General features: G+C 73.3%; 18 non-coding genes across 18 annotated transcripts; all 18 read right to left on the bottom strand.

Moving 5' to 3' along the window:
* Nucleotides 1-124: 124 nt before the first annotated feature.
* Nucleotides 125-243, bottom strand: LOC147571652 (5S ribosomal RNA). The gene has a single exon (XR_015247197.1). It is a non-coding gene; the product is annotated as a 5S ribosomal RNA (ribosomal RNA).
* A 1,072-nt stretch (nucleotides 244-1,315) lies between these two features.
* On the bottom strand, nucleotides 1,316-1,434 carry LOC147571651 (5S ribosomal RNA). Its single transcript, XR_015247196.1, has one exon. It is a non-coding gene; the product is annotated as a 5S ribosomal RNA (ribosomal RNA).
* A 1,076-nt stretch (nucleotides 1,435-2,510) lies between these two features.
* On the bottom strand, nucleotides 2,511-2,629 carry LOC147571650 (5S ribosomal RNA). The gene has a single exon (XR_015247166.1). It is a non-coding gene; the product is annotated as a 5S ribosomal RNA (ribosomal RNA).
* Nucleotides 2,630-3,707: 1,078 nt separating this feature from the next.
* LOC147571649 (5S ribosomal RNA) lies at nucleotides 3,708-3,826 on the bottom strand. Its single transcript, XR_015247163.1, has one exon. It is a non-coding gene; the product is annotated as a 5S ribosomal RNA (ribosomal RNA).
* Nucleotides 3,827-4,912: 1,086 nt separating this feature from the next.
* LOC147571648 (5S ribosomal RNA) lies at nucleotides 4,913-5,031 on the bottom strand. The gene has a single exon (XR_015247162.1). It is a non-coding gene; the product is annotated as a 5S ribosomal RNA (ribosomal RNA).
* A 1,078-nt stretch (nucleotides 5,032-6,109) lies between these two features.
* On the bottom strand, nucleotides 6,110-6,228 carry LOC147571647 (5S ribosomal RNA). Its single transcript, XR_015247161.1, has one exon. It is a non-coding gene; the product is annotated as a 5S ribosomal RNA (ribosomal RNA).
* Nucleotides 6,229-7,300: 1,072 nt separating this feature from the next.
* Nucleotides 7,301-7,419, bottom strand: LOC147571646 (5S ribosomal RNA). Its single transcript, XR_015247160.1, has one exon. It is a non-coding gene; the product is annotated as a 5S ribosomal RNA (ribosomal RNA).
* Nucleotides 7,420-8,497: 1,078 nt separating this feature from the next.
* LOC147571645 (5S ribosomal RNA) lies at nucleotides 8,498-8,616 on the bottom strand. Its single transcript, XR_015247159.1, has one exon. It is a non-coding gene; the product is annotated as a 5S ribosomal RNA (ribosomal RNA).
* A 1,073-nt stretch (nucleotides 8,617-9,689) lies between these two features.
* Nucleotides 9,690-9,808, bottom strand: LOC147571644 (5S ribosomal RNA). The gene has a single exon (XR_015247157.1). It is a non-coding gene; the product is annotated as a 5S ribosomal RNA (ribosomal RNA).
* Nucleotides 9,809-10,882: 1,074 nt separating this feature from the next.
* Nucleotides 10,883-11,001, bottom strand: LOC147571643 (5S ribosomal RNA). The gene has a single exon (XR_015247156.1). It is a non-coding gene; the product is annotated as a 5S ribosomal RNA (ribosomal RNA).
* A 1,073-nt stretch (nucleotides 11,002-12,074) lies between these two features.
* LOC147571642 (5S ribosomal RNA) lies at nucleotides 12,075-12,193 on the bottom strand. Its single transcript, XR_015247155.1, has one exon. It is a non-coding gene; the product is annotated as a 5S ribosomal RNA (ribosomal RNA).
* A 1,057-nt stretch (nucleotides 12,194-13,250) lies between these two features.
* LOC147571641 (5S ribosomal RNA) lies at nucleotides 13,251-13,369 on the bottom strand. The gene has a single exon (XR_015247154.1). It is a non-coding gene; the product is annotated as a 5S ribosomal RNA (ribosomal RNA).
* Nucleotides 13,370-14,446: 1,077 nt separating this feature from the next.
* On the bottom strand, nucleotides 14,447-14,565 carry LOC147571640 (5S ribosomal RNA). Its single transcript, XR_015247153.1, has one exon. It is a non-coding gene; the product is annotated as a 5S ribosomal RNA (ribosomal RNA).
* Nucleotides 14,566-15,637: 1,072 nt separating this feature from the next.
* Nucleotides 15,638-15,756, bottom strand: LOC147571639 (5S ribosomal RNA). Its single transcript, XR_015247199.1, has one exon. It is a non-coding gene; the product is annotated as a 5S ribosomal RNA (ribosomal RNA).
* Nucleotides 15,757-16,828: 1,072 nt separating this feature from the next.
* Nucleotides 16,829-16,947, bottom strand: LOC147571638 (5S ribosomal RNA). Its single transcript, XR_015247188.1, has one exon. It is a non-coding gene; the product is annotated as a 5S ribosomal RNA (ribosomal RNA).
* Nucleotides 16,948-18,033: 1,086 nt separating this feature from the next.
* Nucleotides 18,034-18,152, bottom strand: LOC147571637 (5S ribosomal RNA). The gene has a single exon (XR_015247176.1). It is a non-coding gene; the product is annotated as a 5S ribosomal RNA (ribosomal RNA).
* A 1,079-nt stretch (nucleotides 18,153-19,231) lies between these two features.
* Nucleotides 19,232-19,350, bottom strand: LOC147571636 (5S ribosomal RNA). The gene has a single exon (XR_015247165.1). It is a non-coding gene; the product is annotated as a 5S ribosomal RNA (ribosomal RNA).
* A 1,072-nt stretch (nucleotides 19,351-20,422) lies between these two features.
* Nucleotides 20,423-20,541, bottom strand: LOC147571635 (5S ribosomal RNA). Its single transcript, XR_015247152.1, has one exon. It is a non-coding gene; the product is annotated as a 5S ribosomal RNA (ribosomal RNA).
* Nucleotides 20,542-20,852: the final 311 nt, after the last annotated feature.

Here is a 20,852-nt window from a genome sequence, read left to right as displayed (position 1 = left end):
GGCTCCCGGAGCCGCGCTCCCCTCCCCGGGGAGAGAGGGACACACGGAGGGAGGGGGAGGGGCGGCGGGCGCCAAAGGAGAGGTCAAGGAGGCCAGAGGCAACAGGCAACAGGCAAAAGGCAAAAGCCTACAGCACCCGGTATTCCCGGGCGGTCTCCCATCCAAGTACTAACCAGGCCCGACCCTGCTTAGCTTCCGAGATCAGACGAGATCGGGCGCGTTCAGGGTGGTATGGCCGTAGACGCCGGCGGCTGCCGCTGGGCGCCTCAAGAGCCTGCTCCACGCATCCCAAGCCCAGCGGGTGCCGCGCTTCACCCATGCACGCGCCTGCCTGCCTGCCTGCCTGCCTGCCTGCCTGGCTGCCTGCCTCGCTGCCGCCGCCCTCCGCCGCGGGCCCCGGGCGGGTGGCGGAGGCGGCGCAAGAGGACCCTGGCAAGGCGCTGTGGCGCAAGCCCCGGCCTTCACCGATCCCGGGACTCTGGCAGACTGCTCCCGGCTTGGCCCCACGCCCGCCTCCGCTTCAATCCCGCACCGCACCGCACCGCACCGCACCACGTCGGGCCGCTCACTGGGAAGAGGGTGGAAGCGAGCGTGGGGCATCAGGCCGGCCGTGCCTTCTGGGCGCCCCCCCTCCCGCCGGGTTCTCAGCGCCTCCTCCCCAGTCGCAGGGCGAGCGCAGCCAGCCCGGAGGCCCCAGCGCCCCCACAGAACATCACCAGCGCGAGCCCGCAGCCCTAGCTGGGCCTCGCGAAACGCCGGGGGCCCTGGGGATGGGGGCTGGAGGGAGGGAAGAGGTCCGGGACCCAGGGAGCCCAGTCCTGTGGCGGAGTCTGTGTTTGGGGTCTCGCTGCCCCGCCCGCTCCTGTGTTTTTGGATCCACCCACCCAGCCCCCACCCTCCAGTCCCCAGGCGCCAGCCCCCGGTCCCGCCCTCGCCGCACCCCCCCACCCCTCCGTGCGGGTGCAGTGTCAGGAAAGGTGCAAAGCTGGGGCGTGGCTTCCAGCCGGTGCAGTGGGATTTCGCCCGGTGCGGGGAGCGGGGAGCGGGGAGCGGACCCCTTGTGAAGTGCCGTGGGGTGTGCGGGCTCGGGGGGGGGGCGGGGCGGGGCGGGGCGGGGCCAGGCTAGGCCAGGCCAGGCCGCTTTGCCGGCCCGGGAGGGGCTGAGGGAGCAGTGGCCGCCGGGGTGTGTTTGGCTCCCGGAGCCGCGCTCCCCTCCCCGGGGAGAGAGGGACACACGGAGGGAGGGGGAGGGGCGGCGGGCGCCAAAGGAGAGGTCAAGGAGGCCAGAGGCAACAGGCAACAGGCAAAAGGCAAAAGCCTACAGCACCCGGTATTCCCGGGCGGTCTCCCATCCAAGTACTAACCAGGCCCGACCCTGCTTAGCTTCCGAGATCAGACGAGATCGGGCGCGTTCAGGGTGGTATGGCCGTAGACGCCGGCGGCTGCCGCTGGGCGCCTCAAGAGCCTGCTCCACGCATCCCAAGCCCAGCGGGTGCCGCGCTTCACCCATGCACGCGCCTGCCTGCCTGCCTGCCTGCCTGCCTGCCTGGCTGCCTGCCTCGCTGCCGCCGCCCTCCGCCGCGGGCCCCGGGCGGGTGGCGGAGGCGGCGCAAGAGGACCCTGGCAAGGCGCTGTGGCGCAAGCCCCGGCCTTCACCGATCCCGGGACTCTGGCAGACTGCTCCCGGCTTGGCCCCACGCCCGCCTCCGCTTCCATCCCGCACCGCACCGCACCGCACCGCACCGCACCACGTCGGGCCGCTCACTGGGAAGAGGGTGGAAGCGAGCGTGGGGCATCAGGCCGGCCGTGCCTTCTGGGCGCCCCCCCTCCCGCCGGGTTCTCAGCGCCTCCTCCCCAGTCGCAGGGCGAGCGCAGCCAGCCCGGAGGCCCCAGCGCCCCCACAGAACATCACCAGCGCGAGCCCGCAGCCCTAGCTGGGCCTCGCGAAACGCCGGGGGCCCTGGGGATGGGGGCTGGAGGGAGGGAAGAGGTCCGGGACCCAGGGAGCCCAGTCCTGTGGCGGAGTCTGTGTTTGGGGTCTCGCTGCCCCGCCCGCTCCTGTGTTTTTGGATCCACCCACCCAGCCCCCACCCTCCAGTCCCCAGGCGCCAGCCCCCGGTCCCGCCCTCGCCGCACCCCCCCACCCCTCCGTGCGGGTGCAGTGTCAGGAAAGGTGCAAAGCTGGGGCGTGGCTTCCAGCCGGTGCAGTGGGATTTCGCCCGGTGCGGGGAGCGGGGAGCGGGGAGCGGACCCCTTGTGAAGTGCCGTGGGGTGTGCGGGCTCGGGGGGGGGCGGGGCGGGGCGGGGCGGGGCCAGGCTAGGCCAGGCCAGGCCGCTTTGCCGGCCCGGGAGGGGCTGAGGGAGCAGTGGCCGCCGGGGTGTGTTTGGCCCCCGGAGCCGCGCTCCCCTCCCCGGGGAGAGAGGGACACACGGAGGGAGGGGGAGGGGCGGCGGGCGCCAAAGGAGAGGTCAAGGAGGCCAGAGGCAACAGGCAACAGGCAAAAGGCAAAAGCCTACAGCACCCGGTATTCCCAGGCGGTCTCCCATCCAAGTACTAACCAGGCCCGACCCTGCTTAGCTTCCGAGATCAGACGAGATCGGGCGCGTTCAGGGTGGTATGGCCGTAGACGCCGGCGGCTGCCGCTGGGCGCCTCAAGAGCCTGCTCCACGCATCCCAAGCCCAGCGGGTGCCGCGCTTCACCCATGCACGCGCCTGCCTGCCTGCCTGCCTGCCTGCCTGCCTGGCTGCCTGCCTCGCTGCCGCCGCCCTCCGCCGCGGGCCCCGGGCGGGTGGCGGAGGCGGCGCAAGAGGACCCTGGCAAGGCGCTGTGGCGCAAGCCCCGGCCTTCACCGATCCCGGGACTCTGGCAGACTGCTCCCGGCTTGGCCCCACGCCCGCCTCCGCTTCCATCCCGCACCGCACCGCACCGCACCGCACCGCACCACGTCGGGCCGCTCACTGGGAAGAGGGTGGAAGCGAGCGTGGGGCATCAGGCCGGCCGTGCCTTCTGGGCGCCCCCCCTCCCGCCGGGTTCTCAGCGCCTCCTCCCCAGTCGCAGGGCGAGCGCAGCCAGCCCGGAGGCCCCAGCGCCCCCACAGAACATCACCAGCGCGAGCCCGCAGCCCTAGCTGGGCCTCGCGAAACGCCGGGGGCCCTGGGGATGGGGGCTGGAGGGAGGGAAGAGGTCCGGGACCCAGGGAGCCCAGTCCTGTGGCGGAGTCTGTGTTTGGGGTCTCGCTGCCCCGCCCGCTCCTGTGTTTTTGGATCCACCCACCCAGCCCCCACCCTCCAGTCCCCAGGCGCCAGCCCCCGGTCCCGCCCTCGCCGCACCCCCCCACCCCTCCGTGCGGGTGCAGTGTCAGGAAAGGTGCAAAGCTGGGGCGTGGCTTCCAGCCGGTGCAGTGGGATTTCGCCCGGTGCGGGGAGCGGGGAGCGGGGAGCGGACCCCTTGTGAAGTGCCGTGGGGTGTGCGGGCTCGGGGGGGGGGGCGGGGCGGGGCGGGGCGGGGCCAGGCTAGGCCAGGCCAGGCCGCTTTGCCGGCCCGGGAGGGGCTGAGGGAGCAGTGGCCGCCGGGGTGTGTTTGGCCCCCGGAGCCGCGCTCCCCTCCCCGGGGAGAGAGGGACACACGGAGGGAGGGGGAGGGGCGGCGGGCGCCAAAGGAGAGGTCAAGGAGGCCAGAGGCAACAGGCAACAGGCAAAAGGCAAAAGCCTACAGCACCCGGTATTCCCAGGCGGTCTCCCATCCAAGTACTAACCAGGCCCGACCCTGCTTAGCTTCCGAGATCAGACGAGATCGGGCGCGTTCAGGGTGGTATGGCCGTAGACGCCGGCGGCTGCCGCTGGGCGCCTCAAGAGCCTGCTCCACGCATCCCAAGCCCAGCGGGTGCCGCGCTTCACCCATGCACGCGCCTGCCTGCCTGCCTGCCTGCCTGCCTGCCTGGCTGCCTGCCTCGCTGCCGCCGCCCTCCGCCGCGGGCCCCGGGCGGGTGGCGGAGGCGGCGCAAGAGGACCCTGGCAAGGCGCTGTGGCGCAAGCCCCGGCCTTCACCGATCCCGGGACTCTGGCAGACTGCTCCCGGCTTGGCCCCACGCCCGCCTCCGCTTCCATCCCGCACCGCACCGCACCGCACCGCACCGCACCGCACCGCACCACGTCGGGCCGCTCACTGGGAAGAGGGTGGAAGCGAGCGTGGGGCATCAGGCCGGCCGTGCCTTCTGGGCGCCCCCCCTCCCGCCGGGTTCTCAGCGCCTCCTCCCCAGTCGCAGGGCGAGCGCAGCCAGCCCGGAGGCCCCAGCGCCCCCACAGAACATCACCAGCGCGAGCCCGCAGCCCTAGCTGGGCCTCGCGAAACGCCGGGGGCCCTGGGGATGGGGGCTGGAGGGAGGGAAGAGGTCCGGGACCCAGGGAGCCCAGTCCTGTGGCGGAGTCTGTGTTTGGGGTCTCGCTGCCCCGCCCGCTCCTGTGTTTTTGGATCCACCCACCCAGCCCCCACCCTCCAGTCCCCAGGCGCCAGCCCCCGGTCCCGCCCTCGCCGCACCCCCCCACCCCTCCGTGCGGGTGCAGTGTCAGGAAAGGTGCAAAGCTGGGGCGTGGCTTCCAGCCGGTGCAGTGGGATTTCGCCCGGTGCGGGGAGCGGGGAGCGGGGAGCGGACCCCTTGTGAAGTGCCGTGGGGTGTGCGGGCTCGGGGGGGGGCGGGGCGGGGCGGGGCGGGGCCAGGCTAGGCCAGGCCAGGCCGCTTTGCCGGCCCGGGAGGGGCTGAGGGAGCAGTGGCCGCCGGGGTGTGTTTGGCCCCCGGAGCCGCGCTCCCCTCCCCGGGGAGAGAGGGACACACGGAGGGAGGGGGAGGGGCGGCGGGCGCCAAAGGAGAGGTCAAGGAGGCCAGAGGCAACAGGCAACAGGCAAAAGGCAAAAGCCTACAGCACCCGGTATTCCCAGGCGGTCTCCCATCCAAGTACTAACCAGGCCCGACCCTGCTTAGCTTCCGAGATCAGACGAGATCGGGCGCGTTCAGGGTGGTATGGCCGTAGACGCCGGCGGCTGCCGCTGGGCGCCTCAAGAGCCTGCTCCACGCATCCCAAGCCCAGCGGGTGCCGCGCTTCACCCATGCACGCGCCTGCCTGCCTGCCTGCCTGCCTGCCTGGCTGCCTGCCTCGCTGCCGCCGCCCTCCGCCGCGGGCCCCGGGCGGGTGGCGGAGGCGGCGCAAGAGGACCCTGGCAAGGCGCTGTGGCGCAAGCCCCGGCCTTCACCGATCCCGGGACTCTGGCAGACTGCTCCCGGCTTGGCCCCACGCCCGCCTCCGCTTCCATCCCGCACCGCACCGCACCGCACCGCACCGCACCGCACCACGTCGGGCCGCTCACTGGGAAGAGGGTGGAAGCGAGCGTGGGGCATCAGGCCGGCCGTGCCTTCTGGGCGCCCCCCCTCCCGCCGGGTTCTCAGCGCCTCCTCCCCAGTCGCAGGGCGAGCGCAGCCAGCCCGGAGGCCCCAGCGCCCCCACAGAACATCACCAGCGCGAGCCCGCAGCCCTAGCTGGGCCTCGCGAAACGCCGGGGGCCCTGGGGATGGGGGCTGGAGGGAGGGAAGAGGTCCGGGACCCAGGGAGCCCAGTCCTGTGGCGGAGTCTGTGTTTGGGGTCTCGCTGCCCCGCCCGCTCCTGTGTTTTTGGATCCACCCACCCAGCCCCCACCCTCCAGTCCCCAGGCGCCAGCCCCCGGTCCCGCCCTCGCCGCACCCCCCCACCCCTCCGTGCGGGTGCAGTGTCAGGAAAGGTGCAAAGCTGGGGCGTGGCTTCCAGCCGGTGCAGTGGGATTTCGCCCGGTGCGGGGAGCAGGGAGCGGGGAGCGGACCCCTTGTGAAGTGCCGTGGGGTGTGCGGGCTCGGGGGGGGGGCGGGGCGGGGCGGGGCGGGGCCAGGCTAGGCCAGGCCAGGCCGCTTTGCCGGCCCGGGAGGGGCTGAGGGAGCAGTGGCCGCCGGGGTGTGTTTGGCCCCCGGAGCCGCGCTCCCCTCCCCGGGGAGAGAGGGACACACGGAGGGAGGGGGAGGGGCGGCGGGCGCCAAAGGAGAGGTCAAGGAGGCCAGAGGCAACAGGCAACAGGCAAAAGGCAAAAGCCTACAGCACCCGGTATTCCCAGGCGGTCTCCCATCCAAGTACTAACCAGGCCCGACCCTGCTTAGCTTCCGAGATCAGACGAGATCGGGCGCGTTCAGGGTGGTATGGCCGTAGACGCCGGCGGCTGCCGCTGGGCGCCTCAAGAGCCTGCTCCACGCATCCCAAGCCCAGCGGGTGCCGCGCTTCACCCATGCACGCGCCTGCCTGCCTGCCTGCCTGCCTGCCTGGCTGCCTGCCTCGCTGCCGCCGCCCTCCGCCGCGGGCCCCGGGCGGGTGGCGGAGGCGGCGCAAGAGGACCCTGGCAAGGCGCTGTGGCGCAAGCCCCGGCCTTCACCGATCCCGGGACTCTGGCAGACTGCTCCCGGCTTGGCCCCACGCCCGCCTCCGCTTCCATCCCGCACCGCACCGCACCGCACCGCACCGCACCACGTCGGGCCGCTCACTGGGAAGAGGGTGGAAGCGAGCGTGGGGCATCAGGCCGGCCGTGCCTTCTGGGCGCCCCCCCTCCCGCCGGGTTCTCAGCGCCTCCTCCCCAGTCGCAGGGCGAGCGCAGCCAGCCCGGAGGCCCCAGCGCCCCCACAGAACATCACCAGCGCGAGCCCGCAGCCCTAGCTGGGCCTCGCGAAACGCCGGGGGCCCTGGGGATGGGGGCTGGAGGGAGGGAAGAGGTCCGGGACCCAGGGAGCCCAGTCCTGTGGCGGAGTCTGTGTTTGGGGTCTCGCTGCCCCGCCCGCTCCTGTGTTTTTGGATCCACCCACCCAGCCCCCACCCTCCAGTCCCCAGGCGCCAGCCCCCGGTCCCGCCCTCGCCGCACCCCCCCACCCCTCCGTGCGGGTGCAGTGTCAGGAAAGGTGCAAAGCTGGGGCGTGGCTTCCAGCCGGTGCAGTGGGATTTCGCCCGGTGCGGGGAGCGGGGAGCGGGGAGCGGACCCCTTGTGAAGTGCCGTGGGGTGTGCGGGCTCGGGGGGGGGCGGGGCGGGGCGGGGCGGGGCCAGGCTAGGCCAGGCCAGGCCGCTTTGCCGGCCCGGGAGGGGCTGAGGGAGCAGTGGCCGCCGGGGTGTGTTTGGCCCCCGGAGCCGCGCTCCCCTCCCCGGGGAGAGAGGGACACACGGAGGGAGGGGGAGGGGCGGCGGGCGCCAAAGGAGAGGTCAAGGAGGCCAGAGGCAACAGGCAACAGGCAAAAGGCAAAAGCCTACAGCACCCGGTATTCCCAGGCGGTCTCCCATCCAAGTACTAACCAGGCCCGACCCTGCTTAGCTTCCGAGATCAGACGAGATCGGGCGCGTTCAGGGTGGTATGGCCGTAGACGCCGGCGGCTGCCGCTGGGCGCCTCAAGAGCCTGCTCCACGCATCCCAAGCCCAGCGGGTGCCGCGCTTCACCCATGCACGCGCCTGCCTGCCTGCCTGCCTGCCTGCCTGGCTGCCTGCCTCGCTGCCGCCGCCCTCCGCCGCGGGCCCCGGGCGGGTGGCGGAGGCGGCGCAAGAGGACCCTGGCAAGGCGCTGTGGCGCAAGCCCCGGCCTTCACCGATCCCGGGACTCTGGCAGACTGCTCCCGGCTTGGCCCCACGCCCGCCTCCGCTTCCATCCCGCACCGCACCGCACCGCACCGCACCGCACCGCACCACGTCGGGCCGCTCACTGGGAAGAGGGTGGAAGCGAGCGTGGGGCATCAGGCCGGCCGTGCCTTCTGGGCGCCCCCCCTCCCGCCGGGTTCTCAGCGCCTCCTCCCCAGTCGCAGGGCGAGCGCAGCCAGCCCGGAGGCCCCAGCGCCCCCACAGAACATCACCAGCGCGAGCCCGCAGCCCTAGCTGGGCCTCGCGAAACGCCGGGGGCCCTGGGGATGGGGGCTGGAGGGAGGGAAGAGGTCCGGGACCCAGGGAGCCCAGTCCTGTGGCGGAGTCTGTGTTTGGGGTCTCGCTGCCCCGCCCGCTCCTGTGTTTTTGGATCCACCCACCCAGCCCCCACCCTCCAGTCCCCAGGCGCCAGCCCCCGGTCCCGCCCTCGCCGCACCCCCCCACCCCTCCGTGCGGGTGCAGTGTCAGGAAAGGTGCAAAGCTGGGGCGTGGCTTCCAGCCGGTGCAGTGGGATTTCGCCCGGTGCGGGGAGCAGGGAGCGGGGAGCGGACCCCTTGTGAAGTGCCGTGGGGTGTGCGGGCTCGGGGGGGGGGCGGGGCGGGGCGGGGCGGGGCCAGGCTAGGCCAGGCCAGGCCGCTTTGCCGGCCCGGGAGGGGCTGAGGGAGCAGTGGCCGCCGGGGTGTGTTTGGCCCCCGGAGCCGCGCTCCCCTCCCCGGGGAGAGAGGGACACACGGAGGGAGGGGGAGGGGCGGCGGGCGCCAAAGGAGAGGTCAAGGAGGCCAGAGGCAACAGGCAACAGGCAAAAGGCAAAAGCCTACAGCACCCGGTATTCCCAGGCGGTCTCCCATCCAAGTACTAACCAGGCCCGACCCTGCTTAGCTTCCGAGATCAGACGAGATCGGGCGCGTTCAGGGTGGTATGGCCGTAGACGCCGGCGGCTGCCGCTGGGCGCCTCAAGAGCCTGCTCCACGCATCCCAAGCCCAGCGGGTGCCGCGCTTCACCCATGCACGCGCCTGCCTGCCTGCCTGCCTGCCTGCCTGGCTGCCTGCCTCGCTGCCGCCGCCCTCCGCCGCGGGCCCCGGGCGGGTGGCGGAGGCGGCGCAAGAGGACCCTGGCAAGGCGCTGTGGCGCAAGCCCCGGCCTTCACCGATCCTGGGACTCTGGCAGACTGCTCCCGGCTTGGCCCCACGCCCGCCTCCGCTTCCATCCCGCACCGCACCGCACCGCACCGCACCGCACCACGTCGGGCCGCTCACTGGGAAGAGGGTGGAAGCGAGCGTGGGGCATCAGGCCGGCCGTGCCTTCTGGGCGCCCCCCCTCCCGCCGGGTTCTCAGCGCCTCCTCCCCAGTCGCAGGGCGAGCGCAGCCAGCCCGGAGGCCCCAGCGCCCCCACAGAACATCACCAGCGCGAGCCCGCAGCCCTAGCTGGGCCTCGCGAAACGCCGGGGGCCCTGGGGATGGGGGCTGGAGGGAGGGAAGAGGTCCGGGACCCAGGGAGCCCAGTCCTGTGGCGGAGTCTGTGTTTGGGGTCTCGCTGCCCCGCCCGCTCCTGTGTTTTTGGATCCACCCACCCAGCCCCCACCCTCCAGTCCCCAGGCGCCAGCCCCCGGTCCCGCCCTCGCCGCACCCCCCCACCCCTCCGTGCGGGTGCAGTGTCAGGAAAGGTGCAAAGCTGGGGCGTGGCTTCCAGCCGGTGCAGTGGGATTTCGCCCGGTGCGGGGAGCAGGGAGCGGGGAGCGGACCCTTTGTGAAGTGCCGTGGGGTGTGCGGGCTCGGGGGGGGGGCGGGGCGGGGCGGGGCGGGGCCAGGCTAGGCCAGGCCAGGCCGCTTTGCCGGCCCGGGAGGGGCTGAGGGAGCAGTGGCCGCCGGGGTGTGTTTGGCCCCCGGAGCCGCGCTCCCCTCCCCGGGGAGAGAGGGACACACGGAGGGAGGGGGAGGGGCGGCGGGCGCCAAAGGAGAGGTCAAGGAGGCCAGAGGCAACAGGCAACAGGCAAAAGGCAAAAGCCTACAGCACCCGGTATTCCCAGGCGGTCTCCCATCCAAGTACTAACCAGGCCCGACCCTGCTTAGCTTCCGAGATCAGACGAGATCGGGCGCGTTCAGGGTGGTATGGCCGTAGACGCCGGCGGCTGCCGCTGGGCGCCTCAAGAGCCTGCTCCACGCATCCCAAGCCCAGCGGGTGCCGCGCTTCACCCATGCACGCGCCTGCCTGCCTGCCTGCCTGCCTGGCTGCCTGCCTCGCTGCCGCCGCCCTCCGCCGCGGGCCCCGGGCGGGTGGCGGAGGCGGCGCAAGAGGACCCTGGCAAGGCGCTGTGGCGCAAGCCCCGGCCTTCACCGATCCCGGGACTCTGGCAGACTGCTCCCGGCTTGGCCCCACGCCCGCCTCCGCTTCCATCCCGCACCGCACCGCACCGCACCGCACCGCACCGCACCACGTCGGGCCGCTCACTGGGAAGAGGGTGGAAGCGAGCGTGGGGCATCAGGCCGGCCGTGCCTTCTGGGCGCCCCCCCTCCCGCCGGGTTCTCAGCGCCTCCTCCCCAGTCGCAGGGCGAGCGCAGCCAGCCCGGAGGCCCCAGCGCCCCCACAGAACATCACCAGCGCGAGCCCGCAGCCCTAGCTGGGCCTCGCGAAACGCCGGGGGCCCTGGGGATGGGGGCTGGAGGGAGGGAAGAGGTCCGGGACCCAGGGAGCCCAGTCCTGTGGCGGAGTCTGTGTTTGGGGTCTCGCTGCCCCGCCCGCTCCTGTGTTTTTGGATCCACCCACCCAGCCCCCACCCTCCAGTCCCCAGGCGCCAGCCCCCGGTCCCGCCCTCGCCGCACCCCCCCACCCCTCCGTGCGGGTGCAGTGTCAGGAAAGGTGCAAAGCTGGGGCGTGGCTTCCAGCCGGTGCAGTGGGATTTCGCCCGGTGCGGGGAGCAGGGAGCGGGGAGCGGACCCCTTGTGAAGTGCCGTGGGGTGTGCGGGCTCGGGGGGGGGGCGGGGCGGGGCGGGGCGGGGCCAGGCTAGGCCAGGCCAGGCCGCTTTGCCGGCCCGGGAGGGGCTGAGGGAGCAGTGGCCGCCGGGGTGTGTTTGGCCCCCGGAGCCGCGCTCCCCTCCCCGGGGAGAGAGGGACACACGGAGGGAGGGGGAGGGGCGGCGGGCGCCAAAGGAGAGGTCAAGGAGGCCAGAGGCAACAGGCAACAGGCAAAAGGCAAAAGCCTACAGCACCCGGTATTCCCAGGCGGTCTCCCATCCAAGTACTAACCAGGCCCGACCCTGCTTAGCTTCCGAGATCAGACGAGATCGGGCGCGTTCAGGGTGGTATGGCCGTAGACGCCGGCGGCTGCCGCTGGGCGCCTCAAGAGCCTGCTCCACGCATCCCAAGCCCAGCGGGTGCCGCGCTTCACCCATGCACGCGCCTGCCTGCCTGCCTGCCTGCCTGCCTGGCTGCCTGCCTCGCTGCCGCCGCCCTCCGCCGCGGGCCCCGGGCGGGTGGCGGAGGCGGCGCAAGAGGACCCTGGCAAGGCGCTGTGGCGCAAGCCCCGGCCTTCACCGATCCTGGGACTCTGGCAGACTGCTCCCGGCTTGGCCCCACGCCCGCCTCCGCTTCCATCCCGCACCGCACCGCACCGCACCGCACCGCACCACGTCGGGCCGCTCACTGGGAAGAGGGTGGAAGCGAGCGTGGGGCATCAGGCCGGCCGTGCCTTCTGGGCGCCCCCCCTCCCGCCGGGTTCTCAGCGCCTCCTCCCCAGTCGCAGGGCGAGCGCAGCCAGCCCGGAGGCCCCAGCGCCCCCACAGAACATCACCAGCGCGAGCCCGCAGCCCTAGCTGGGCCTCGCGAAACGCCGGGGGCCCTGGGGATGGGGGCTGGAGGGAGGGAAGAGGTCCGGGACCCAGGGAGCCCAGTCCTGTGGCGGAGTCTGTGTTTGGGGTCTCGCTGCCCCGCCCGCTCCTGTGTTTTTGGATCCACCCACCCAGCCCCCACCCTCCAGTCCCCAGGCGCCAGCCCCCGGTCCCGCCCTCGCCGCACCCCCCCACCCCTCCGTGCGGGTGCAGTGTCAGGAAAGGTGCAAAGCTGGGGCGTGGCTTCCAGCCGGTGCAGTGGGATTTCGCCCGGTGCGGGGAGCAGGGAGCGGGGAGCGGACCCTTTGTGAAGTGCCGTGGGGTGTGCGGGCTCGGGGGGGGGGCGGGGCGGGGCGGGGCGGGGCCAGGCTAGGCCAGGCCAGGCCGCTTTGCCGGCCCGGGAGGGGCTGAGGGAGCAGTGGCCGCCGGGGTGTGTTTGGCCCCCGGAGCCGCGCTCCCCTCCCCGGGGAGAGAGGGACACACGGAGGGAGGGGGAGGGGCGGCGGGCGCCAAAGGAGAGGTCAAGGAGGCCAGAGGCAACAGGCAACAGGCAAAAGGCAAAAGCCTACAGCACCCGGTATTCCCAGGCGGTCTCCCATCCAAGTACTAACCAGGCCCGACCCTGCTTAGCTTCCGAGATCAGACGAGATCGGGCGCGTTCAGGGTGGTATGGCCGTAGACGCCGGCGGCTGCCGCTGGGCGCCTCAAGAGCCTGCTCCACGCATCCCAAGCCCAGCGGGTGCCGCGCTTCACCCATGCACGCGCCTGCCTGCCTGCCTGCCTGCCTGGCTGCCTGCCTCGCTGCCGCCGCCCTCCGCCGCGGGCCCCGGGCGGGTGGCGGAGGCGGCGCAAGAGGACCCTGGCAAGGCGCTGTGGCGCAAGCCCCGGCCTTCACCGATCCCGGGACTCTGGCAGACTGCTCCCGGCTTGGCCCCACGCCCGCCTCCGCTTCCATCCCGCACCGCACCGCACCGCACCACGTCGGGCCGCTCACTGGGAAGAGGGTGGAAGCGAGCGTGGGGCATCAGGCCGGCCGTGCCTTCTGGGCGCCCCCCCCCCGCCGGGTTCTCAGCGCCTCCTCCCCAGTCGCAGGGCGAGCGCAGCCAGCCCGGAGGCCCCAGCGCCCCCACAGAACATCACCAGCGCGAGCCCGCAGCCCTAGCTGGGCCTCGCGAAACGCCGGGGGCCCTGGGGATGGGGGCTGGAGGGAGGGAAGAGGTCCGGGACCCAGGGAGCCCAGTCCTGTGGCGGAGTCTGTGTTTGGGGTCTCGCTGCCCCGCCCGCTCCTGTGTTTTTGGATCCACCCACCCAGCCCCCACCCTCCAGTCCCCAGGCGCCAGCCCCCGGTCCCGCCCTCGCCGCACCCCCCCACCCCTCCGTGCGGGTGCAGTGTCAGGAAAGGTGCAAAGCTGGGGCGTGGCTTCCAGCCGGTGCAGTGGGATTTCGCCCGGTGCGGGGAGCGGGGAGCGGGGAGCGGACCCCTTGTGAAGTGCCGTGGGGTGTGCGGGCTCGGGGGGGGGCGGGGCGGGGCGGGGCGGGGCCAGGCTAGGCCAGGCCAGGCCGCTTTGCCGGCCCGGGAGGGGCTGAGGGAGCAGTGGCCGCCGGGGTGTGTTTGGCCCCCGGAGCCGCGCTCCCCTCCCCGGGGAGAGAGGGACACACGGAGGGAGGGGGAGGGGCGGCGGGCGCCAAAGGAGAGGTCAAGGAGGCCAGAGGCAACAGGCAACAGGCAAAAGGCAAAAGCCTACAGCACCCGGTATTCCCAGGCGGTCTCCCATCCAAGTACTAACCAGGCCCGACCCTGCTTAGCTTCCGAGATCAGACGAGATCGGGCGCGTTCAGGGTGGTATGGCCGTAGACGCCGGCGGCTGCCGCTGGGCGCCTCAAGAGCCTGCTCCACGCATCCCAAGCCCAGCGGGTGCCGCGCTTCACCCATGCACGCGCCTGCCTGCCTGCCTGCCTGCCTGCCTGGCTGCCTGCCTCGCTGCCGCCGCCCTCCGCCGCGGGCCCCGGGCGGGTGGCGGAGGCGGCGCAAGAGGACCCTGGCAAGGCGCTGTGGCGCAAGCCCCGGCCTTCACCGATCCCGGGACTCTGGCAGACTGCTCCCGGCTTGGCCCCACGCCCGCCTCCGCTTCCATCCCGCACCGCACCGCACCGCACCGCACCGCACCGCACCACGTCGGGCCGCTCACTGGGAAGAGGGTGGAAGCGAGCGTGGGGCATCAGGCCGGCCGTGCCTTCTGGGCGCCCCCCCTCCCGCCGGGTTCTCAGCGCCTCCTCCCCAGTCGCAGGGCGAGCGCAGCCAGCCCGGAGGCCCCAGCGCCCCCACAGAACATCACCAGCGCGAGCCCGCAGCCCTAGCTGGGCCTCGCGAAACGCCGGGGGCCCTGGGGATGGGGGCTGGAGGGAGGGAAGAGGTCCGGGACCCAGGGAGCCCAGTCCTGTGGCGGAGTCTGTGTTTGGGGTCTCGCTGCCCCGCCCGCTCCTGTGTTTTTGGATCCACCCACCCAGCCCCCACCCTCCAGTCCCCAGGCGCCAGCCCCCGGTCCCGCCCTCGCCGCACCCCCCCACCCCTCCGTGCGGGTGCAGTGTCAGGAAAGGTGCAAAGCTGGGGCGTGGCTTCCAGCCGGTGCAGTGGGATTTCGCCCGGTGCGGGGAGCGGGGAGCGGGGAGCGGACCCCTTGTGAAGTGCCGTGGGGTGTGCGGGCTCGGGGGGGGGCGGGGCGGGGCGGGGCGGGGCCAGGCTAGGCCAGGCCAGGCCGCTTTGCCGGCCCGGGAGGGGCTGAGGGAGCAGTGGCCGCCGGGGTGTGTTTGGCCCCCGGAGCCGCGCTCCCCTCCCCGGGGAGAGAGGGACACACGGAGGGAGGGGGAGGGGCGGCGGGCGCCAAAGGAGAGGTCAAGGAGGCCAGAGGCAACAGGCAACAGGCAAAAGGCAAAAGCCTACAGCACCCGGTATTCCCAGGCGGTCTCCCATCCAAGTACTAACCAGGCCCGACCCTGCTTAGCTTCCGAGATCAGACGAGATCGGGCGCGTTCAGGGTGGTATGGCCGTAGACGCCGGCGGCTGCCGCTGGGCGCCTCAAGAGCCTGCTCCACGCATCCCAAGCCCAGCGGGTGCCGCGCTTCACCCATGCACGCGCCTGCCTGCCTGCCTGCCTGCCTGCCTGGCTGCCTGCCTCGCTGCCGCCGCCCTCCGCCGCGGGCCCCGGGCGGGTGGCGGAGGCGGCGCAAGAGGACCCTGGCAAGGCGCTGTGGCGCAAGCCCCGGCCTTCACCGATCCCGGGACTCTGGCAGACTGCTCCCGGCTTGGCCCCACGCCCGCCTCCGCTTCCATCCCGCACCGCACCGCACCGCACCGCACCGCACCACGTCGGGCCGCTCACTGGGAAGAGGGTGGAAGCGAGCGTGGGGCATCAGGCCGGCCGTGCCTTCTGGGCGCCCCCCCTCCCGCCGGGTTCTCAGCGCCTCCTCCCCAGTCGCAGGGCGAGCGCAGCCAGCCCGGAGGCCCCAGCGCCCCCACAGAACATCACCAGCGCGAGCCCGCAGCCCTAGCTGGGCCTCGCGAAACGCCGGGGGCCCTGGGGATGGGGGCTGGAGGGAGGGAAGAGGTCCGGGACCCAGGGAGCCCAGTCCTGTGGCGGAGTCTGTGTTTGGGGTCTCGCTGCCCCGCCCGCTCCTGTGTTTTTGGATCCACCCACCCAGCCCCCACCCTCCAGTCCCCAGGCGCCAGCCCCCGGTCCCGCCCTCGCCGCACCCCCCCACCCCTCCGTGCGGGTGCAGTGTCAGGAAAGGTGCAAAGCTGGGGCGTGGCTTCCAGCCGGTGCAGTGGGATTTCGCCCGGTGCGGGGAGCGGGGAGCGGGGAGCGGACCCCTTGTGAAGTGCCGTGGGGTGTGCGGGCTCGGGGGGGGGCGGGGCGGGGCGGGGCGGGGCCAGGCTAGGCCAGGCCAGGCCGCTTTGCCGGCCCGGGAGGGGCTGAGGGAGCAGTGGCCGCCGGGGTGTGTTTGGCCCCCGGAGCCGCGCTCCCCTCCCCGGGGAGAGAGGGACACACGGAGGGAGGGGGAGGGGCGGCGGGCGCCAAAGGAGAGGTCAAGGAGGCCAGAGGCAACAGGCAACAGGCAAAAGGCAAAAGCCTACAGCACCCGGTATTCCCAGGCGGTCTCCCATCCAAGTACTAACCAGGCCCGACCCTGCTTAGCTTCCGAGATCAGACGAGATCGGGCGCGTTCAGGGTGGTATGGCCGTAGACGCCGGCGGCTGCCGCTGGGCGCCTCAAGAGCCTGCTCCACGCATCCCAAGCCCAGCGGGTGCCGCGCTTCACCCATGCACGCGCCTGCCTGCCTGCCTGCCTGCCTGCCTGGCTGCCTGCCTCGCTGCCGCCGCCCTCCGCCGCGGGCCCCGGGCGGGTGGCGGAGGCGGCGCAAGAGGACCCTGGCAAGGCGCTGTGGCGCAAGCCCCGGCCTTCACCGATCCCGGGACTCTGGCAGACTGCTCCCGGCTTGGCCCCACGCCCGCCTCCGCTTCCATCCCGCACCGCACCGCACCGCACCGCACCGCACCACGTCGGGCCGCTCACTGGGAAGAGGGTGGAAGCGAGCGTGGGGCATCAGGCCGGCCGTGCCTTCTGGGCGCCCCCCCTCCCGCCGGGTTCTCAGCGCCTCCTCCCCAGTCGCAGGGCGAGCGCAGCCAGCCCGGAGGCCCCAGCGCCCCCACAGAACATCACCAGCGCGAGCCCGCAGCCCTAGCTGGGCCTCGCGAAACGCCGGGGGCCCTGGGGATGGGGGCTGGAGGGAGGGAAGAGGTCCGGGACCCAGGGAGCCCAGTCCTGTGGCGGAGTCTGTGTTTGGGGTCTCGCTGCCCCGCCCGCTCCTGTGTTTTTGGATCCACCCACCCAGCCCCCACCCTCCAGTCCCCAGGCGCCAGCCCCCGGTCCCGCCCTCGCCGCACCCCCCCACCCCTCCGTGCGGGTGCAGTGTCAGGAAAGGTGCAAAGCTGGGGCGTGGCTTCCAGCCGGTGCAGTGGGATTTCGCCCGGTGCGGGGAGCGGGGAGCGGGGAGCGGACCCCTTGTGAAGTGCCGTGGGGTGTGCGGGCTCGGGGGGGGGCGGGGCGGGGCGGGGCGGGGCCAGGCTAGGCCAGGCCAGGCCGCTTTGCCGGCCCGGGAGGGGCTGAGGGAGCAGTGGCCGCCGGGGTGTGTTTGGCCCCCGGAGCCGCGCTCCCCTCCCCGGGGAGAGAGGGACACACGGAGGGAGGGGGAGGGGCGGCGGGCGCCAAAGGAGAGGTCAAGGAGGCCAGAGGCAACAGGCAACAGGCAAAAGGCAAAAGCCTACAGCACCCGGTATTCCCAGGCGGTCTCCCATCCAAGTACTAACCAGGCCCGACCCTGCTTAGCTTCCGAGATCAGACGAGATCGGGCGCGTTCAGGGTGGTATGGCCGTAGACGCCGGCGGCTGCCGCTGGGCGCCTCAAGAGCCTGCTCCACGCATCCCAAGCCCAGCGGGTGCCGCGCTTCACCCATGCACGCGCCTGCCTGCCTGCCTGCCTGCCTGCCTGCCTGGCTGCCTGCCTCGCTGCCGCCGCCCTCCGCCGCGGGCCCCGGGCGGGTGGCGGAGGCGGCGCAAGAGGACCCTGGCAAGGCGCTGTGGCGCAAGCCCCGGCCTTCACCGATCCCGGGACTCTGGCAGACTGCTCCCGGCTTGGCCCCACGCCCGCCTCCGCTTCCATCCCGCACCGCACCGCACCGCACCGCACCGCACCGCACCGCACCACGTCGGGCCGCTCACTGGGAAGAGGGTGGAAGCGAGCGTGGGGCATCAGGCCGGCCGTGCCTTCTGGGCGCCCCCCCTCCCGCCGGGTTCTCAGCGCCTCCTCCCCAGTCGCAGGGCGAGCGCAGCCAGCCCGGAGGCCCCAGCGCCCCCACAGAACATCACCAGCGCGAGCCCGCAGCCCTAGCTGGGCCTCGCGAAACGCCGGGGGCCCTGGGGATGGGGGCTGGAGGGAGGGAAGAGGTCCGGGACCCAGGGAGCCCAGTCCTGTGGCGGAGTCTGTGTTTGGGGTCTCGCTGCCCCGCCCGCTCCTGTGTTTTTGGATCCACCCACCCAGCCCCCACCCTCCAGTCCCCAGGCGCCAGCCCCCGGTCCCGCCCTCGCCGCACCCCCCCACCCCTCCGTGCGGGTGCAGTGTCAGGAAAGGTGCAAAGCTGGGGCGTGGCTTCCAGCCGGTGCAGTGGGATTTCGCCCGGTGCGGGGAGCGGGGAGCGGGGAGCGGACCCCTTGTGAAGTGCCGTGGGGTGTGCGGGCTCGGGGGGGGGCGGGGCGGGGCGGGGCGGGGCCAGGCTAGGCCAGGCCAGGCCGCTTTGCCGGCCCGGGAGGGGCTGAGGGAGCAGTGGCCGCCGGGGTGTGTTTGGCCCCCGGAGCCGCGCTCCCCTCCCCGGGGAGAGAGGGACACACGGAGGGAGGGGGAGGGGCGGCGGGCGCCAAAGGAGAGGTCAAGGAGGCCAGAGGCAACAGGCAACAGGCAAAAGGCAAAAGCCTACAGCACCCGGTATTCCCAGGCGGTCTCCCATCCAAGTACTAACCAGGCCCGACCCTGCTTAGCTTCCGAGATCAGACGAGATCGGGCGCGTTCAGGGTGGTATGGCCGTAGACGCCGGCGGCTGCCGCTGGGCGCCTCAAGAGCCTGCTCCACGCATCCCAAGCCCAGCGGGTGCCGCGCTTCACCCATGCACGCGCCTGCCTGCCTGCCTGCCTGCCTGCCTGGCTGCCTGCCTCGCTGCCGCCGCCCTCCGCCGCGGGCCCCGGGCGGGTGGCGGAGGCGGCGCAAGAGGACCCTGGCAAGGCGCTGTGGCGCAAGCCCCGGCCTTCACCGATCCCGGGACTCTGGCAGACTGCTCCCGGCTTGGCCCCACGCCCGCCTCCGCTTCCATCCCGCACCGCACCGCACCGCACCGCACCGCACCGCACCACGTCGGGCCGCTCACTGGGAAGAGGGTGGAAGCGAGCGTGGGGCATCAGGCCGGCCGTGCCTTCTGGGCGCCCCCCCTCCCGCCGGGTTCTCAGCGCCTCCTCCCCAGTCGCAGGGCGAGCGCAGCCAGCCCGGAGGCCCCAGCGCCCCCACAGAACATCACCAGCGCGAGCCCGCAGCCCTAGCTGGGCCTCGCGAAACGCCGGGGGCCCTGGGGATGGGGGCTGGAGGGAGGGAAGAGGTCCGGGACCCAGGGAGCCCAGTCCTGTGGCGGAGTCTGTGTTTGGGGTCTCGCTGCCCCGCCCGCTCCTGTGTTTTTGGATCCACCCACCCAGCCCCCACCCTCCAGTCCCCAGGCGCCAGCCCCCGGTCCCGCCCTCGCCGCACCCCCCCACCCCTCCGTGCGGGTGCAGTGTCAGGAAAGGTGCAAAGCTGGGGCGTGGCTTCCAGCCGGTGCAGTGGGATTTCGCCCGGTGCGGGGAGCAGGGAGCGGGGAGCGGACCCCTTGTGAAGTGCCGTGGGGTGTGCGGGCTCGGGGGGGGGGGCGGGGCGGGGCGGGGCGGGGCCAGGCTAGGCCAGGCCAGGCCGCTTTGCCGGCCCGGGAGGGGCTGAGGGAGCAGTGGCCGCCGGGGTGTGTTTGGCCCCCGGAGCCGCGCTCCCCTCCCCGGGGAGAGAGGGACACACGGAGGGAGGGGGAGGGGCGGCGGGCGCCAAAGGAGAGGTCAAGGAGGCCAGAGGCAACAGGCAACAGGCAAAAGGCAAAAGCCTACAGCACCCGGTATTCCCAGGCGGTCTCCCATCCAAGTACTAACCAGGCCCGACCCTGCTTAGCTTCCGAGATCAGACGAGATCGGGCGCGTTCAGGGTGGTATGGCCGTAGACGCCGGCGGCTGCCGCTGGGCGCCTCAAGAGCCTGCTCCACGCATCCCAAGCCCAGCGGGTGCCGCGCTTCACCCATGCACGCGCCTGCCTGCCTGCCTGCCTGCCTGCCTGGCTGCCTGCCTCGCTGCCGCCGCCCTCCGCCGCGGGCCCCGGGCGGGTGGCGGAGGCGGCGCAAGAGGACCCTGGCAAGGCGCTGTGGCGCAAGCCCCGGCCTTCACCGATCCTGGGACTCTGGCAGACTGCTCCCGGCTTGGCCCCACGCCCGCCTCCGCTTCCATCCCGCACCGCACCGCACCGCACCGCACCGCACCACGTCGGGCCGCTCACTGGGAAGAGGGTGGAAGCGAGCGTGGGGCATCAGGCCGGCCGTGCCTTCTGGGCGCCCCCCCTCCCGCCGGGTTCTCAGCGCCTCCTCCCCAGTCGCAGGGCGAGCGCAGCCAGCCCGGAGGCCCCAGCGCCCCCACAGAACATCACCAGCGCGAGCCCGCAGCCCTAGCTGGGCCTCGCGAAACGCCGGGGGCCCTGGGGATGGGGGCTGGAGGGAGGGAAGAGGTCCGGGACCCAGGGAGCCCAGTCCTGTGGCGGAGTCTGTGTTTGGGGTCTCGCTGCCCCGCCCGCTCCTGTGTTTTTGGATCCACCCACCCAGCCCCCACCCTCCAGTCCCCAGGCGCCAGCCCCCGGTCCCGCCCTCGCCGCACCCCCCCACCCCTCCGTGCGGGTGCAGTGTCAGGAAAGGTGCAAAGCTGGGGCGTGGCTTCCAGCCGGTGCAGTGGGATTTCGCCCGGTGCGGGGAGCAGGGAGCGGGGAGCGGACCCTTTGTGAAGTGCCGTGGGGTGTGCGGGCTCGGGGGGGGGCGGGGCGGGGCGGGGCGGGGCCAGGCTAGGCCAGGCCAGGCCGCTTTGCCGGCCCGGGAGGGGCTGAGGGAGCAGTGGCCGCCGGGGTGTGTTTGGCCCCCGGAGCCGCGCTCCCCTCCCCGGGGAGAGAGGGACACACGGAGGGAGGGGGAGGGGCGGCGGGCGCCAAAGGAGAGGTCAAGGAGGCCAGAGGCAACAGGCAACAGGCAAAAGGCAAAAGCCTACAGCACCCGGTATTCCCAGGCGGTCTCCCATCCAAGTACTAACCAGGCCCGACCCTGCTTAGCTTCCGAGATCAGACGAGATCGGGCGCGTTCAGGGTGGTATGGCCGTAGACGCCGGCGGCTGCCGCTGGGCGCCTCAAGAGCCTGCTCCACGCATCCCAAGCCCAGCGGGTGCCGCGCTTCACCCATGCACGCGCCTGCCTGCCTGCCTGCCTGCCTGGCTGCCTGCCTCGCTGCCGCCGCCCTCCGCCGCGGGCCCCGGGCGGGTGGCGGAGGCGGCGCAAGAGGACCCTGGCAAGGCGCTGTGGCGCAAGCCCCGGCCTTCACCGATCCCGGGACTCTGGCAGACTGCTCCCGGCTTGGCCCCACGCCCGCCTCCGCTTCCATCCCGCACCGCACCGCACCGCACCACGTCGGGCCGCTC

This window comes from Puma concolor, unplaced genomic scaffold, assembly GCF_028749965.1.
Source record: "Puma concolor isolate L17-30 unplaced genomic scaffold, mPumCon1.1.hap2 unalloc_scaffold_128, whole genome shotgun sequence".
NCBI lineage: Eukaryota > Metazoa > Chordata > Mammalia > Carnivora > Felidae > Puma > Puma concolor.
This window is presented reverse-complemented; position numbering and strand designations above follow the sequence as displayed.